This window comes from Corvus kubaryi, unplaced genomic scaffold (assembly GCF_017639235.1).
Source record: "Corvus kubaryi isolate FWS band 111438036 unplaced genomic scaffold, C.kubaryi_AGA036_p1.0 78, whole genome shotgun sequence".
NCBI classification, from domain to species: domain Eukaryota; kingdom Metazoa; phylum Chordata; class Aves; order Passeriformes; family Corvidae; genus Corvus; species Corvus kubaryi.
The window spans coordinates 7,175,341-7,189,940 of NW_024582065.1; the positions used below are offsets into that span (position 1 = coordinate 7,175,341).

Here is a 14,600-nt window from a genome sequence, read left to right on the forward strand (position 1 = left end):
TTGGAGAAAAAGAGCTGCAAGATACAAGGCATAGGTTTTCTTTTTAAAATATAAAAATAGAGTTCATGTTGAGCTGCTAAAACGGCTATTAATAATATCACTGCCTTTGGAGGTTTTTCATTACCCCCAGGAAGGGACACTGCGTCTAGACTTGGTGTCACTGCTAAAATGATCAACTCATGATTTTTTGCAGTCTTGAAGGCCAGTGAAACTCTTCAATGCAAGATGGGGCTGTGCTGCTTTACAGCATGGAGAAGCTGGAATTTTATTCCAGCAAAGCATTTTAATATTGATTCAGAAATACTTCCTGGCATAGTGCTTCTCATGTCCCGGCGTGTGAGTGGCTTCGCTGGCGCAGCTGTGCTGTCTCTCCCTGCCCCCTGAGCCACAGAGCTGTGGAGAAGAGAGATCAATTTTCTGCTATCACGAAATCTCTTGAACGCAAATAGAAAACCCCTAATGTAAAGGATCTGCTGTAAAGCTGCTCTTCATAAAGGTTGTGTTTAAATCCTTAATATCCCACCTGGGATTAATGCTGCGGCCTATTGGCATGAGCTCTACTTAGCTCTAATTCTGTGCAGCCTGGCATGGCTGTGGTGGTTTCAGGGCCAGGATTAACTCAAGCACAGGTCTGAAAACGAGGATTGTGCACTGGCTGGACGGGCTGGAGTAGGGGAGGTGTAACTTTATGTTAGGTGCGGGCTGAGAGGGGCTGAGGTGCGTTATAGCGTTCTGAGGAATGCCGAGTTATTGCTCTGGGGCTCTGGTGCACCACCAACTTTTAGGCTGAGGCAAAAGGCGAGCTGGGTGACTGAAACAGAGGGTGCTGCTTTTTTTGTTAGGGGTCTCCCGCAAAGAAAACTAGAGGGGAATAAAGAAAAAAACATGGTTAGATGCCACGAAGTAGGTGGCAGTGCCTTAACCGTATGTGTGTTGTATAGGCCACTAGGGCCTCTTCCATCCTTATCAAGGGGAGTGCTAACCTTCTCTCCTTTCATACAACACAAGCTGGGCACCGCGGTTGAGCCTATTTAAACCTCCAGTAACATATATCTTTTAGGATAGTGTGAGGCAACTTTTCTTCCCATTTTTCTCCTTAATTTGACATTCCTTCCTAATCCCCATAGAACAACTTTTACGCTAAGTCTAGATTCCCCTAGAACTCCTAAAAATCTCGATAAAATAGCATAAACGCGCGTTTTCCACTGCCCTTTTAATGTATTCATCACTCTCAGCCAATCAGCGCTCAGAAGGCGGAGCTTCTTCTCCTGCCCCGTGACGAGCGGGGTACGGTTTTACTTTGGCCTCGCTGATGGCGGCGGGCGCGCAGGGGTTCACCGGTTCGAGTCCCGCTCCCGGCGGGGCGGTGCCGCTGGGATGAGCTCACCGCGATGCGCGGCGGACCCGCGGGACATGCGCAGGGGATTGAGCCGTCCCACCGGGTATCCCGCGGGGTTTGAGCCGTCCCACCGGGTATCCCGCGGGGATTGAGCCGTCCCGCCGGTATCCCGCGGGGTTTGAGCCGTCCCACCGGGTATCCCGCGGGGATTGAGCCGTCCCACCGGGTATCCCGCGGGGTTTGAGCCGTCCCGCCGGTATCCCGCGGGATTGAGCCGTCCCGCCGGTATCCCGCGGGGATTGAGCCGTCCTGCCGGGTATCCCGCAGGATTTGAGGAGTCCCGCCGGTATCCCGCGGGGTTTGAGCCGTCCCGCCGGGTATCCCGCGGGGATTGAGGAGTCCTGCCGGGTATCCCGCGGGATTGAGGAGTCCTGCCGGTATCCCGCGGGTTTCAGCGGGAGCAGGAGTGCACCGCGGGATGTGCTGGCGGAATCTCCCGCAAGCGGAGCAGCGGGGGAAGAGGGAGCCCATTCCCGACGCGTTCCTGCTACCCCGGAGCTCGCAAATCGCTCCGAGTTTCATCAGAGCTAATGACGAGTTACAAGATGTGGGAACAGTGGAAGAGGTTGGGTGGGTTTTTTTCCCTTTTCTTAAAGCCTTTCTCTTCGGCATCCCAAGGGGGTAAAACCAAACATCTCGCTAAATCAGCACTGCAACGCCTCAAACCTGCCGGGGGAGCTGATGTTCCCACCGGGATTACCCTCCCAGCATCCCGCCGCAGGTCCCACCGATGCCACCACAAGGCATCGCTCCATCCCTCGACCCCTGCGACTCTCCCAGACCTTCCCGCTGGATTCCCGGCGGGAAGGACCAGGCGGTGCCGCGTGTGGCTGGCGGAGGAGCAGCTTTTCCGGATGAGGCTGCGGATCCAGGTGCAGCCCCCAGGGGTTTGTGTGGCCCCGGCCCCGCCAGATGTGCACATCTGCTTTATCACAGACTCACAGAACAGCTTGGGGTGGAAGGGACCTTACAGCTCATCCCATTCCAACCCCCTGCCATGGGCAGGGACGCCTTCCACGATCCCAGGTTGCTCCAAGCCCTCTCCAACCTGGCCTTGGACACTGCCAGGGATGCTGCATCACTGCCACAGAGCCCAGGCTGCTCCTGGATGCCCCTTCCAGATAACTGATGAGTTTATTAAGGGATTAAAAGTTAGTTTCCCCTCCTTATTGAATGCTCTGATTTATGCATGCGTTTAAATCAATCCCATTTCCTGCCTTTTATCCCTTCTCCCCCAGGCTTTCAGGCTTTACTGTGTCAGACGTTTGCTACAATCACATTGTTTCGAGGCAAGCGAGACGCCATGGGTGGTTTAAGGGATTTGAATCCTTGAGCTGCATTACTTGGGCACTTCTCCCAGGTGCCAACTGCCCCTCCTGAGCTGTAGCTGCCCCTCCTTCCAGCAGCTAGTGCTGCCTCCCGGTGAAATATGAACCAGCATCCCTGCTAATGAAGATGCTGTTGGAGATCAGGTACAAACGTGCCTGGCTGGGAGCTCTGTCTGGCACAGGAGGTGCCTGGTGGGCTGGGGTGCCCAGGGTGGAGGATTTCAGGTGCTGCTAGCAGGCAGTTGCTGGATGAGCCACATAAGCAGCTTATTTTGTCATTTTAATTTTTTAATCCTGTGCATTCGGTTGCGCTCTCTTATTAGTAAGCATTAGCTCTCCGAGTCCCATTAGCTGCACTGAGAGCTGGGGCTTTGCTTGTGGGGACAGCGCTGGAGGAGCCAACAGGGGGTGGGGAGGCCTCATCCTGCAGCTGGTGACATCTGTGGTGTCCCATGTGGCTGTGGGTCTGACCCTGGCCCTGTAGAGCCATCACTGCTCAGTCCTTTCCTCTGCTGTCCCCCTGACCCCTTCCCAACCTCTTGGCAGCCCCAGCTCCCTCCAGAGCTGATCCAAGCCCGGGGCTGGCTCTGTTTGGTCTCTCCCTGCGTTATTAAGGCAACTATTTTCTCGTGTGTAAATACACAGATTACATTCAAACCCTCTTCCCTCTCCTTCAGGTTTTCCCCTTAACCCCAGGGCCATCCCCAGAGCTGTACTTTGTTAGAGGATCTCAAGTCTCAGATTTAAAATTAGTTGACTGCTTCTCTTTAATAAAATTATTCCTGCCCTCTTTAAATAGCACAATATGTCACAGAAAGCCGGTGGGTCCATTCATGAAGATGAGGCAGCTCAGAGAGGAAAAAGAGACGGGGGGAAAAAAAAAAGTAAAACCATACATCTCCCCAAACCCCTTCTGCTTAATCCAACTGAATTAGAGGATTTCGAAGTGGATTTAAAACTAAATCTTGATTAGGGAGAATTTCTCTCCAAGAGCTGCTGCACGGTGGTATTAATGGGAAGTGATCGTGGACAGAGGAAATAGGACAGAAATAACCGAGGGTAGCACATACGCACTCAGGTCTGTGCATGAACTGAAAGAGTCGGGGAATTTCTCCAGAGGAAAAGGGAGAAATTAAGCATTGACATAAGGAGCCTGGGTGCCAGGGGCTGGCTGGGCAAGCGGGGAGCAGCCAGATCCCTGCTGCACCGACGGCACCTCCCTGAATCTCGCTGGAAGGGCTTCCAGGTGAGAAGGACGCGCCGAGGACAAGGACGGCGGGGGTGAAGAGCCGGGAGGAGAGGAGGTCCCAGCCCGCTCCCCCAGAGCCCCGTGTCCACCCTGTGAGCTCTGGGTGACCCCAGGAGCTGCTCCCCATGCTCTGCGGACACATGCCCGGAGGTGGCCATGGGATCCTGTCTCTGCTGACCGTGGTGTTTGTCCTGCCAGAGGGTAAGTGCTGCTCTCCCCGGGGTGCGGGTGTGCCTTGGAGTCGCGGTTTGCATCCTCCCTAAATCCGGGTTGCTCAGGTGTGGCTTAGCCTCGGGATGAATTTGGGGGCTCTCCCGCCCCAAGCCATGCAGCTGTGTGCTGGTGGTTTTAGGATGGAGGTAATGTCACCGTGTTTTGTACAAAAGGGCGGTGCACCAGGATTTGGAATCCCCTGGGCTCCTCTTCCCTGATTTGGCTGGGGCAGGGACTCCTATAGCTGTGCCTGGCTGTGTGGGGGTGCTCATCCCCCCCAAAAACCCCATGAGAACACAGGAGGGCTCGGGAAGGGCTCTGGGTCAGTGTTCAGATGTGAGGAAAGGTAATGGCAGCAACCTGGTTAATCAACAGAGGTTGCCTTAACCTCCACAACAGAGGTGGATGCTGTAAATTAATATCCTTTGAAGGCTTTTTTAAGGTTTTTTAAGAAACCTGAGAAATGGCTTAATTCCCATTGTGGCAATTTTCAGACACAGTCGCTGACCCCGGAGGGAGAGGCTGAGCTGCCGCCAGTGCAAAGCCCTGGGGACACACTGAGGCCACCGGCCCGCGGTCACAGGCACGGTGGCTCTCGGTGCTCTGAAGGAGGATTTCCCTTCTGTTTCTGTGCTGCTTTGCCTTCCTGATAGACCCTGTGATTACATCAGGACTGCGTCCAGGGGAGAAAACCAAACGACTCTGATAAACCCATCCCTCAGGAGCAAATGCAGACACAGCTAAACTGAAGAAATTTGGTGAAAAAAGGAAAAGCTGTTGCTGAGCGCGACCGAGAGCCCTGACTCGGTGGTGTCTGTGGTTGTGAGGTTTCACCTACTCTTTACACCCCCTGTTTCAAAGCTCCCTTGTTCCCACAGTTTGATCCCAGCTCAAATCTCCGGCTAATCTCTGATTTCGCACTGACCTCTAGCGGGAGATGAGTCTGTATTTTTGGGCCCACTGGGTAAACAAGTGACGGGCAGCTCCGGGCTCAGGCTTAATGCGTCTTGGCAAGGCAGGGAGCGCTGCGAAGCCGTCGGTAGAGAGTAGCTCGGAACGAGTTGAAGTCTTTTCCCCCCTGGAAAAATCCAGCCGTGTTTCTCCTCGTTCTTGTTTAGTGTCTGGACTCCAGTGCTATGGCTGCAACATCGTGGTTGGCACCAAAAACGTGGACATGGGGTGCTCCAACCCCGAGGTGATCACCTGCTCCCAGTCCCACCAGGGCTTCAAGCACCGGTTCTGCATTAAAACAGAGAGCGGTGAGTCCGCCCCTGGGCCCGGGGGTGCAGGGGCTGCTCGAGCCTCTGTTCACCCCCAAACCCAACCTTGCAGCCCCCGAGCAGGGCCTGTCCCCTGTGCCAGGCTGTCACAGCACCCCCTCCACCCTGCCCGTCCCCCTGACGTCCCGCCCTGTGCTTGCTTTGCAGTGGTCCTGGGCATCCTGCTGACCAGCGGCTGTGCCACCTCCCGCCACTGCCAGCAGCAGGAGCTGCCGGGGGTCCGCATCCACTGCTGCGATACCGACCTGTGCAACAACTCCCCCAGAGCCCCCCGGCCGCCCCCCGGCCACCTCCTGCTGCCCTGCGTCCTCGCCGCCCTGCTCCTCTCCTGAGCCCCCCGGGCCGGGGGGATGCGGGATCCTCGTGGGATGGGTGCTGGCAGCAGGGGTGCCCCCATCGCTGCTCCTGCGGGTGGGCAGGACGCGCTGCTCTCCCCCCTCCTCAATAAAAGGTGCCCAACGCTGTGCCCTGGGAAGGTCTCGGTGATGCCCGGCGGCAGCGCTGCAGCCCGGGGAGGACGGGGATGCTCCGCGGGGCTGGGGGTACCCGCAGCAGCCCTGGGCAGGGGGAACACAGAGCCTGGGGGTCTGCCCACGTCCCCGCGGGGATCGGGAGCGCGGCCGAGCCCCTCTCTTCCCACGAGAGGGCATCCGCGACCCTCGCTCCGCATCGCGGCCGCTGCGGGGGCTTCGCGGTTCAGGGATGGAGCACCCGCGCAGGGCAGCATCCCCGGCGCTGGGATGGGCGCTGGGCTGGGGGACAGAGGCCCGCGTGAAATCAGCGGGTTTTTTCCGACATTTTCCCCAGCAGAAGAGGCCAAACGGGAGCTTTAACAGGAAAAATCCCATCCCGTGAGGATCGGAGCCCCGGTGGCTGCTCCAAGGTCATCGCGGGGGTTTGCGGCAGAGCTGGGAATTAAACGCATCTGTCTCAAGAGCCAGCCCTGTGCTTTTATCACCAGGGAAACAGCATAAACCTCGCTGTGAGAAAAGGATGAAATATTTTTACTCCATTCTTTTTTTTTCTTCAGATGAAAAAAATAATAATGCAAAAGACCTTTTCCATGCAAAACATCAGCTTTTGATGACATTTCTCAGATGTGTGTCAGAAAACAAGCCAAAACTCTACTAAAAATATTATCTGAGGCACCTTCCCAACAGAAGCATCTTGGGACTGATACAAAACAAGTTCAGATGCTGAAGATTCAAAATAAAAGGAAATCAGAAAACAAATCCCATAAGAAAAACGACAAGAGCAGCAACACTACCCAATCCCCCCTCTTTCCCCTTAAAATGTTCCCTATGATTTTCGGGGGAGCAGGAAACGTTTCCTTGGCAGCTGGAGTTATTCTGGCTACTGGTTATTTATCTGCCTGTGCTGAGCTCTCGCAAAACCTCCCCGCATCAGCCCTCTCCAGTGTAAATTCCCATTGATCCGCCGAGGATCGGGATGGGACAGAGCTGGTGGCTGGAGGATGGGGATGGGCAGAGCTGATGGCCGGGGGTGCTGCTGTGGCAGCTTTGCCACCCAGCAGCGTTTTTGGGGAGAAGCGAGGGGCGAGGAGCTGCCGTGGTGCCTCCATCGTTCCATCCCGGTCCCCTCCCCTCGGTTCCCGGGGCGGGCGATGCTGCTGGCCCCGCTCTGCCCCCCTCGCCCAGCCCGAGCCATCCATCTTACACCGTGTAAGAGGCCTGTTGCAATTAAGTAGGCTGAAGTGCTCCTGAACTCTTTAACCTTTGCCCTGGGATTGCTCCTTTTGCCCCGGGGCTGTGGATCAGCTCCATTGCACTCTCCAAACAGCGCCTGCTACTTAGCTGACATTTCTTTCTCCTGCTGGATCCTATTAGCACCCTGAGGTTGAAAATGCTACTTTGGAGTGTTGTAAGGAATGTGATTTATACTGGAAAGTAGCGGCAATCTATCTTTCCCTATACACACAGCGCACATGAGGCTGGAGAGCTAAATCCACATCGCCTGAGCAAAGAGCGCCCGGGATAATTGGGGAGGAGGCTTCAGCCAGGGAGAGGAGCCTGGGAGGGATGGCACTGGGGCCAGGGGATCTGGAACTTGGGGCAGGCAATGGGGCTGTGCAGGAAACCTGTTGCCCAGTGGGATCCCAGCCCTGCACCAGTGCAAACTGGTGCTGAACCCTCCCGGTTTCCAAGCAAGGACTGGGAGCTGCCTGTGCTGTTTTCAAAGGTTCTGGTTGGGGGATCCATCATGTCCTGTGATTCCTGAGCAGAACTCGCACTGGTTTGCCTGCGTGTGAGTCCGTATCGCGGATAACACAATCTGCATTGGAAGCAGATGGAAATAAGAATTGAATGGAGCCTGAAGGAGGGCTGATTAGCCTTTATCAGATATGACACGGTAAGCACCGAGGCTCCTCGCTGGAACACCGGGTTAAAATCTCCTCAGTGTCAAATTCCATCCTCCCTAAGCAAAGAGACACTTTCCATAGTGTTTGTGTGAATCTTCTGGATAAGCCCTGGAGACTGAAACCGTCTCAGCTTCATCTGGGCATTAAAAGTCCCACCCACATGTTTAAAAAAAGCCCCAAACCCAGAAACGCAAAAGCTGACATTTACTCTAAAATGTCTTTTTCTTCCTGCATGGCTGCGTGGATCCCGTGTGAGCCGCTGCCTCCTCCTCACCGGAGCGGGGCCGGAGGCATCTCCTGGGCATTCCCACCTTCAGCCCCGCTGGAAGCTGAGGGATTATTTTGCACACGCAAAAGTGTGTGCACGAGCATGCACACAGACACCAGCACAGTATTTTCTGGGAGGAAAACCGACTAAAGAAAAAGAAAAAAAACCCCCAGCCCTAAGCAGCCTCTGTGTCAAAAGCCCTTTTATAAAAGCCTCAGTAGCTGAAGAATTGCCATTGTTTCAGTCTCCAGTGAGTGCTAGTCTTAAAATATTTCCAGCTCAGAGCAGGCTTTGACATTCTGCCCAGACCCAGGAGAGGGAACAAACATGAGTTCAGAAATGTTTCTACAAGGCGCAGATCCTTCTTCTTTTGGGAGAGTCACGTTCAACATCTCGCATCCTGTGGCGATGTCCCCCCAAAGTGGGGGAGACACCACAAAACACCCCTGGAAGCAGGGAGGGGGGAACTTCTCGGGGGCTCACTGGTTTTCACACCACTTTTACTCAGCCTTTCCCTCCTGAGCAGCAAAACCCATTTTTTTCCCCCCAGAACTATGGCATTCCAGGCTGCTCTTCCTGCCTGGATGCCGATGGCTGTGCAGACCTAACTCCCCATCCCGCTGGATGCCAGCAGATGGTCCAAAAGCACGGGCTGTGGAGACTCTGGAAATCAAAGCAGCCAGAAAGTTTGCAGTGATATTCATCCCCCTTCAGCCTTTTTTTGTTCACCAGTGATGCTGCGAGTGACAGAGTGAGGATTCGGATGGAGGAAGCTCTCAAAGCTTCACTATTTCCATCTCTGTGGAAGGGCAGGAAAAGGATGGACTGTGGCAAATGGAACCATGGAATGGTGTAGGTTAGAAGGGACCTTAAAGATCACCTCAGTCCAACCCCCCTGCCATGGGCACTTGCTCCATGTGGTGGCAGTGGGGACAAGGACTTGTTGGGGGGTCACAGCACAGCCCCTGGGCCAGTTTATCCCCAGTTTTTCATGGTTTATCCCCAGTTTTTCATGGTTTATCCCCCTTGCCCTTTCCATCACGTAAAATAAGGAGAGGAGCTGAGATAAACGTTGCTACACTTCTTGCAAAAAACTTCTTGGCATAAAAATGCAGAAAGCTGCCAGAGGTTTGGAGGCAATTGGGAATTATGTGGATGCGCTGGGGTCTGCTTGAAGCTGGTTCCAAGAGGCTGAATGCTCCAGAGAGCAGGAGTCAACCTGAGCTTATCTCAGCTCCGAGCACTCCTGACGTTGGATAAAGGGCAGTGTTTACCCAAGAACAATGTGGGGTTAAAATTTAGTAAGTCCTTGTGCAACTCCTCATGGAGAGGCAGCAAGGACAAATAAACATCTCTCAAACACAGTCAGTACTCAGGCTCAGTGTTTAATTCATCCTCCGGAAATGCATCTTGTTTATAGCCATTCATTGCAGGGGCTTGCAACAGCAGGGGTCTGATCCACTCCAAATTTCAGGAGAAATAATATGATCCTCGTTTTGCTCTTGTTTGTTCCTAGGAGAGAACACAAGGTCAAATCTTCAAGTCATACAAAGTTTGCTCTGAACCACTTGAGTGATTTTGGTTTTTTTTTTCAGAAAGTTTTTCCTCTGCTCTCTCTCCCTTTCCATGCCTCCCTCTCCTTCCAGCTTGCCAGCCCAGGAGGAGCCCAAGGTGCCAGAGGATTTGGGTTTCCTCCTTGGGTGATGAAGGCTTCTAGAAGGAATTAAGGCTGGGTGGCCAAAAACCAGCAGCTCCCAAGGCTGAAGGCTGGGATGTCTCTTATCTACTGCACCCCCACGGAGACAAGCAGGGGAGCAACCGCACGTGGGAAACCCCCCTCCCTCCTCCCAGGGGATGCTGCACTGAGAAATCCCCTTCTCTGGGAGATGGTCCAGGCCCATGCATTTCACAAGGCTGAGAGGGAGCAGTGCCAGCTTTATTGACAGAAACCCGTGAATTGGGTCATGTTGCCCGTTCCCCCTCCCAGCACGGAGCTCTCCTCGTGCACAGACACCCAGGGAGCGCTGTGCTCCGGGGGATGCTCCGGTGCAGGAGCTGGACACAGGCTGGCTGTGCTCAAATGAGCCCTGAGCCCCCGGGTAATGCTCTTCTCCTCTAGGATGAGAGCCAAAGCTGCCCTGTGCCAAGGGCTGGGCATGGAGGGGGTGGGATGGAGGGAGAAGGGGGGATCCTCATTCAGTTTAATAACTCCGTGGCGGTGTCAGAGCCAGCGATGTGCCTGACCTACATAGAGCCCCGAGCCCTCCGAGCATGATCGATCCATTGGCAGCAGAGAAATCACAGAGTGGGGGAGGATCTGCCTCCCTGCATCCAGCCGGGATCTCCCCTGGGACAGCACCAGGGCTGTGCTGGGTGAAGCCACATGGCAGCAGATTCTCCTCCGATGCTGGGCACCATGTGCATCTCACAGCATCCCTCCCTGGTACCCTCCACGCTCAACAGCCCTGGCACAGAGCAACCTGCCCCTTGGACACCTATTTTGGGATGTTCTCCTTCTTTCGTGCTGCTGGGAGGGAGAGGTGTTGTGCTGTGCGTGCCCCTGGGACACCTCTGAGTGATGCACACAAGGCTTTGGCTGCTAAGAAGTCACAAGGTGCCCTCCTTGGCTCAGCAGCTGCATTCACATCTCCTGATGGAGCCTGCTAATGGATCACCAGAGGATTTGAGTGTCCTCCTCTCTCCCAGGTGTCTGGTTTCTCCAGCCTGGAATCACACCCTGAAGTCTTTTCCTTCGGCTCGGTGGTTTGAGCATCTCACACCCCGGGGCCGCTCTCGCTGACCTCCCAGCTTCTGCTGCCAAGGGTGGATGTTCCTGGCGTAATTTGCTCTTTGATATCCTTCAGAGGGGCGATTGGGAGGATGGCAGGAATGGAAAGGAAAGACACTGTGGTGCCAGGTGATACTTCCCCCCCGCAAATCCCGAAATTCTCATTAAGAAACAGCCAGGCGGGGCATAAAAATACCATCTTAGGACACAGTGGGCCTAATCCTGCAGCCTGCCTCGCCCCAAGCACCCCTCCCCTGCCTGCTGGCGGCTTTAGCCAGCGAGTCTTGGTTCGGGGGAGGATGGATGAACAGCCAGAGTGAGAGACTGCGGCGTGGGCAGCAGCGTGGAGGAGGATGGAGAGAGGTGTGTGACGGGCAGGACAGCGTGTCCTCGCAGTGGGTAACTCTTCTGGGGACAAAAGCCGGGTCTTCTGGGTGTCAGTGTCACGTCCCTCCCCTCAGGTTGTGTCTTTGTTAGCGCTGCCTCCGCGGAGCAGCGGAGCCGCTCTGCCACAGCAATTACCGAGCTCGTTAAACGCAGCAAACCAAACTCTGCGCGGAACGAGGGAAAGGAAAGCGAGTTAAAAGGTGGGCAGAGCCTGGCATCGCCTCCTCCCGGCGGCCGAGCGGTGCCCCGCGGAAAGCACCGAGCCAAGTTTCGGTTTTACACGGCAGGAATGAATCACGGAGCCGGCGAACACCAACTGCTCGGGGAGAAAGGGAGCGCTCCCCGGCCGGGCACCGGGCTGCTAATTAGCAAATAAAGGCTAATCCAATCAATTAAGTGCTCAGCCTGGAGAGGAGGGCACGCCTTTGCTGGAATGGGGACAGAGTGGGGCTGGGGCCGCTCTGGCTGTCGGGGTCTCTGCCGCAGGATGCTCCTGGGAGAACCCAGCTCTCCCAGGGAACAATCCTCCTCTCTGGTTAATTGGGATGCAGGGAGTTAGGAGCGGGATGGATGCTCAGCATGTCCCGTGTCCCCGAGGTGTGCTGGGCTCTCTGGGGGGATGCTGGGGGTCGTTCTGTGAGGCAGAGAGGTTTCTGTGCCCTGAGTGCATGGGCAGGCTCCATCCCTTCTCCAGCCATCCCTTCAGGGATGGAGGAGCTGCAGCCCATCCAGGCTGGGCCCTATCCTCAGCCCAGGCCACCCTCCGAGGCACCCCAGTGTCACCACAGCGGGTGAGCAGTGGCCACAGCACCCTGGGGACAGTCAGTGAGCGAGGCAGAGGCAGAGGCAAACTGCAGGAATCACTGACTCCTTCCACTCTGGCAAACTCAGCCTCGGGAGAGCAGCAAAAGGAAATTAAAAGCTGACTCAGCGATGGCAAGCAGGGATCTCCCAGGGCTTATCAGCAGCCAGGGTGGCTCCCCAGTAGAGCCCAGGGCTGGGGGACCTGGCTGAGGGTCCTAAACCTGTGCTGACCCCATGCCAGCCCTACTTTGTCTGCACAGCTCGGTCCTGTCCCGGCAGACCCCTGACACGAGGCTTTTCCTGAACATTCCCTCCTGCCTCCCCTCTGATTTCAGCACCATTAAAATGTTTTCCACCACCACCTCTCTCAATTACATGTTTTTAAAAAGTCATTAAAGAGAATTCCCCATGAAATTATTTTGATTTCCCGCCCCTCTGTCTCCTTCCAAACTAATGAGATTAATTGAAAACTACAAACATTTTCCAAAGGCCCAAGGCAAACGCGATGGCAAGCACATGTAACTCTTCCCAAGGATTGCATCCACCCTCCCTCCTGCTTTCCAGCTCGGAGCATCCCTCCCGACACGGGGCTGCATTTTGCAGTCTCAGAAGGTGCTCAGGTTTGGAAACCTTTGATATTTTTTCCCCCCTCCTTTGAGGAAGGAAAAAGAAAGTGCCTGAGGAATGAGAGCTGTCAGAGGCAATAATGTGAGATCTCACTTGTGGCTGGCAGGCAGAGGGGGGGTTCTAAGGGGGGTTTTTCCTCTCTGGCGTGTGGTGTTAACTGGGGAACTTCAAACAGGGACATGGGGAGGAATTTAGGAAAGTTTTACTGCTTTCTCTTAGCCTCCAGGTAGGAAAAGAAAAATGAAGTCTTCTAAACCCAATAACCTGCAAAGCAAACCTGACAATTGCCCTGTTCTCCTCCCAGGTGTTTGTCTGCTCGCGGTGTTTGATTCCTCCCATCCCGGGTTAATCAATAGGACAAATCTCTGGTGTCGCTCCTCTCCTGGCCCCCACGGGCTCCTCCAGGACTGATGACAGCAAACAGCCCTTCAGAGGGGGCTGAAACTCTCTGAATAAAGATAAATAAAGGGAACAACACGGGAGAGTTTTTACTGTGGGGTGGAGCAACCTCTCAGCATCACCTCCCCTGAGGTGCTGCTTTAAACAGGGCGAAAGAAAACCTTAAAAAAACACCAGTAAAGCCCCAAACCCTGCAGAATTCCATGGGATCACACACCTAAAGACACATGGCAGTGAGGGAGATGGTGACAATGGTTTTGGAATTGGAGCAAACATTTATTAGCACGGAACTCCCCCATCCCCAAGGCCCAGTTTGTGCAAACACAGGGCACTGAGGAGGGCAGGGTAATTAAGGTGAAAATTGGGTTTGCTCCTGTGCCATGAGGATTTTAGCCTCACTCACCATGGAATCATGGAATTTGGGGTGGAAGGCACCTTAAAGGTGGGCAGGGACACCTTCTGCTAGATCAGGTTTCTCCAAGCCCCATCCAGCCTGGCCTTGGACACTTCCAGGGGCTCAGAGGTACTTCCAACCCCTCTCCTCTCAGGCTGGATTTCCATGGCACCACAGGGAAGATGCTGTGAGATGCCCATGGAGGTGAATCACCCCCTCGGAAGGGGGACTGGAGGGTGCCCAGGAGAGCAAAGAGCCTCACAGCAGTGCGGTGCCGGCACCAGCGGGGGTCCAGGGCGGCCGAGGGACAACCAGCACAAGAGCCTGGCCAAAAATGACTGCAGTGGATCCCATCCCCAGCACCCTCTGACAAGTTAGAAACCTCCAGTTTATTAAAGATACATTCCTGCCCTAATAAAAGACGCGTTGTCTGGTGGCGGGGAGGCTGCAGGATGTTATGGTTGGAATGTTCCTCGGCCTTTGTGTAATTAAGAGCCCCACCAGCTGTGGATCTGCAAGGAGCTGGTTTTTCCCCCTGCCCTAGACAGGCAGAGTTGATGTTTTCTGTGATCTCCATGATGTCACCAGCTTCCCTTTGATGTGTGCAAGCGAGGGACCTCCGAGGCTCATATTTGTCTGAGCACTGCTTGTGAGATGACCCAGTAGGACGGAGGCAAGATTAATTGCTGGAGAGAAGAGGCTGATCCCTGTGTCCCTGTATCCATATTCATTAGTGCATTAGGGCTGTGGTGAGCCAAAGGCACAAATAATAATAACAGGATGAAGTCACTTCCATGAAGTTTTCAATAATGGGGCAAAAGGATGGAATTTTTTCCCTGGCTCACATGGGGAGAATGGAGACACAGAGCAGTGAAAGGTTTGCCTTGACAGAACAGCACAGGATGTCCCACGAGGGGCGTGTGGGGAGCTGGACCCTGAGCAGATCCCTGCTGGTCCCTCCTCTGTGCTGTGCCACCTGAGTAACACAACCAAACCACGGATTTGCAGCGGTTTCCTCATGCAAATCCTTCTCTTGGACTGGTTGGGGACAAGTGACACTGCAGGGGTGGCCAGGGGCAGCAGT

At 54.7% G+C, this 14,600-nt stretch overlaps 1 long non-coding RNA gene and 1 other non-coding gene across 2 annotated transcripts; both read right to left on the reverse strand.

The window, feature by feature from the left end:
• Positions 1-877: 877 nt before the first annotated feature.
• Positions 878-1,005, reverse strand: LOC121676395. The gene has a single exon (XR_006020444.1). It is a non-coding gene; the product is annotated as a U6atac minor spliceosomal RNA (small nuclear RNA).
• Positions 1,006-9,482: 8,477 nt separating this feature from the next.
• Positions 9,483-13,350, reverse strand: LOC121676323. The gene is made up of 2 exons (XR_006020425.1): positions 13,001-13,350; positions 9,483-9,629 (listed from the first exon to the last, which is right to left on the reverse strand). It is a non-coding gene; the product is annotated as an uncharacterized LOC121676323 (long non-coding RNA).
• Between the last annotated feature and the right edge of the window lie 1,250 nt (positions 13,351-14,600).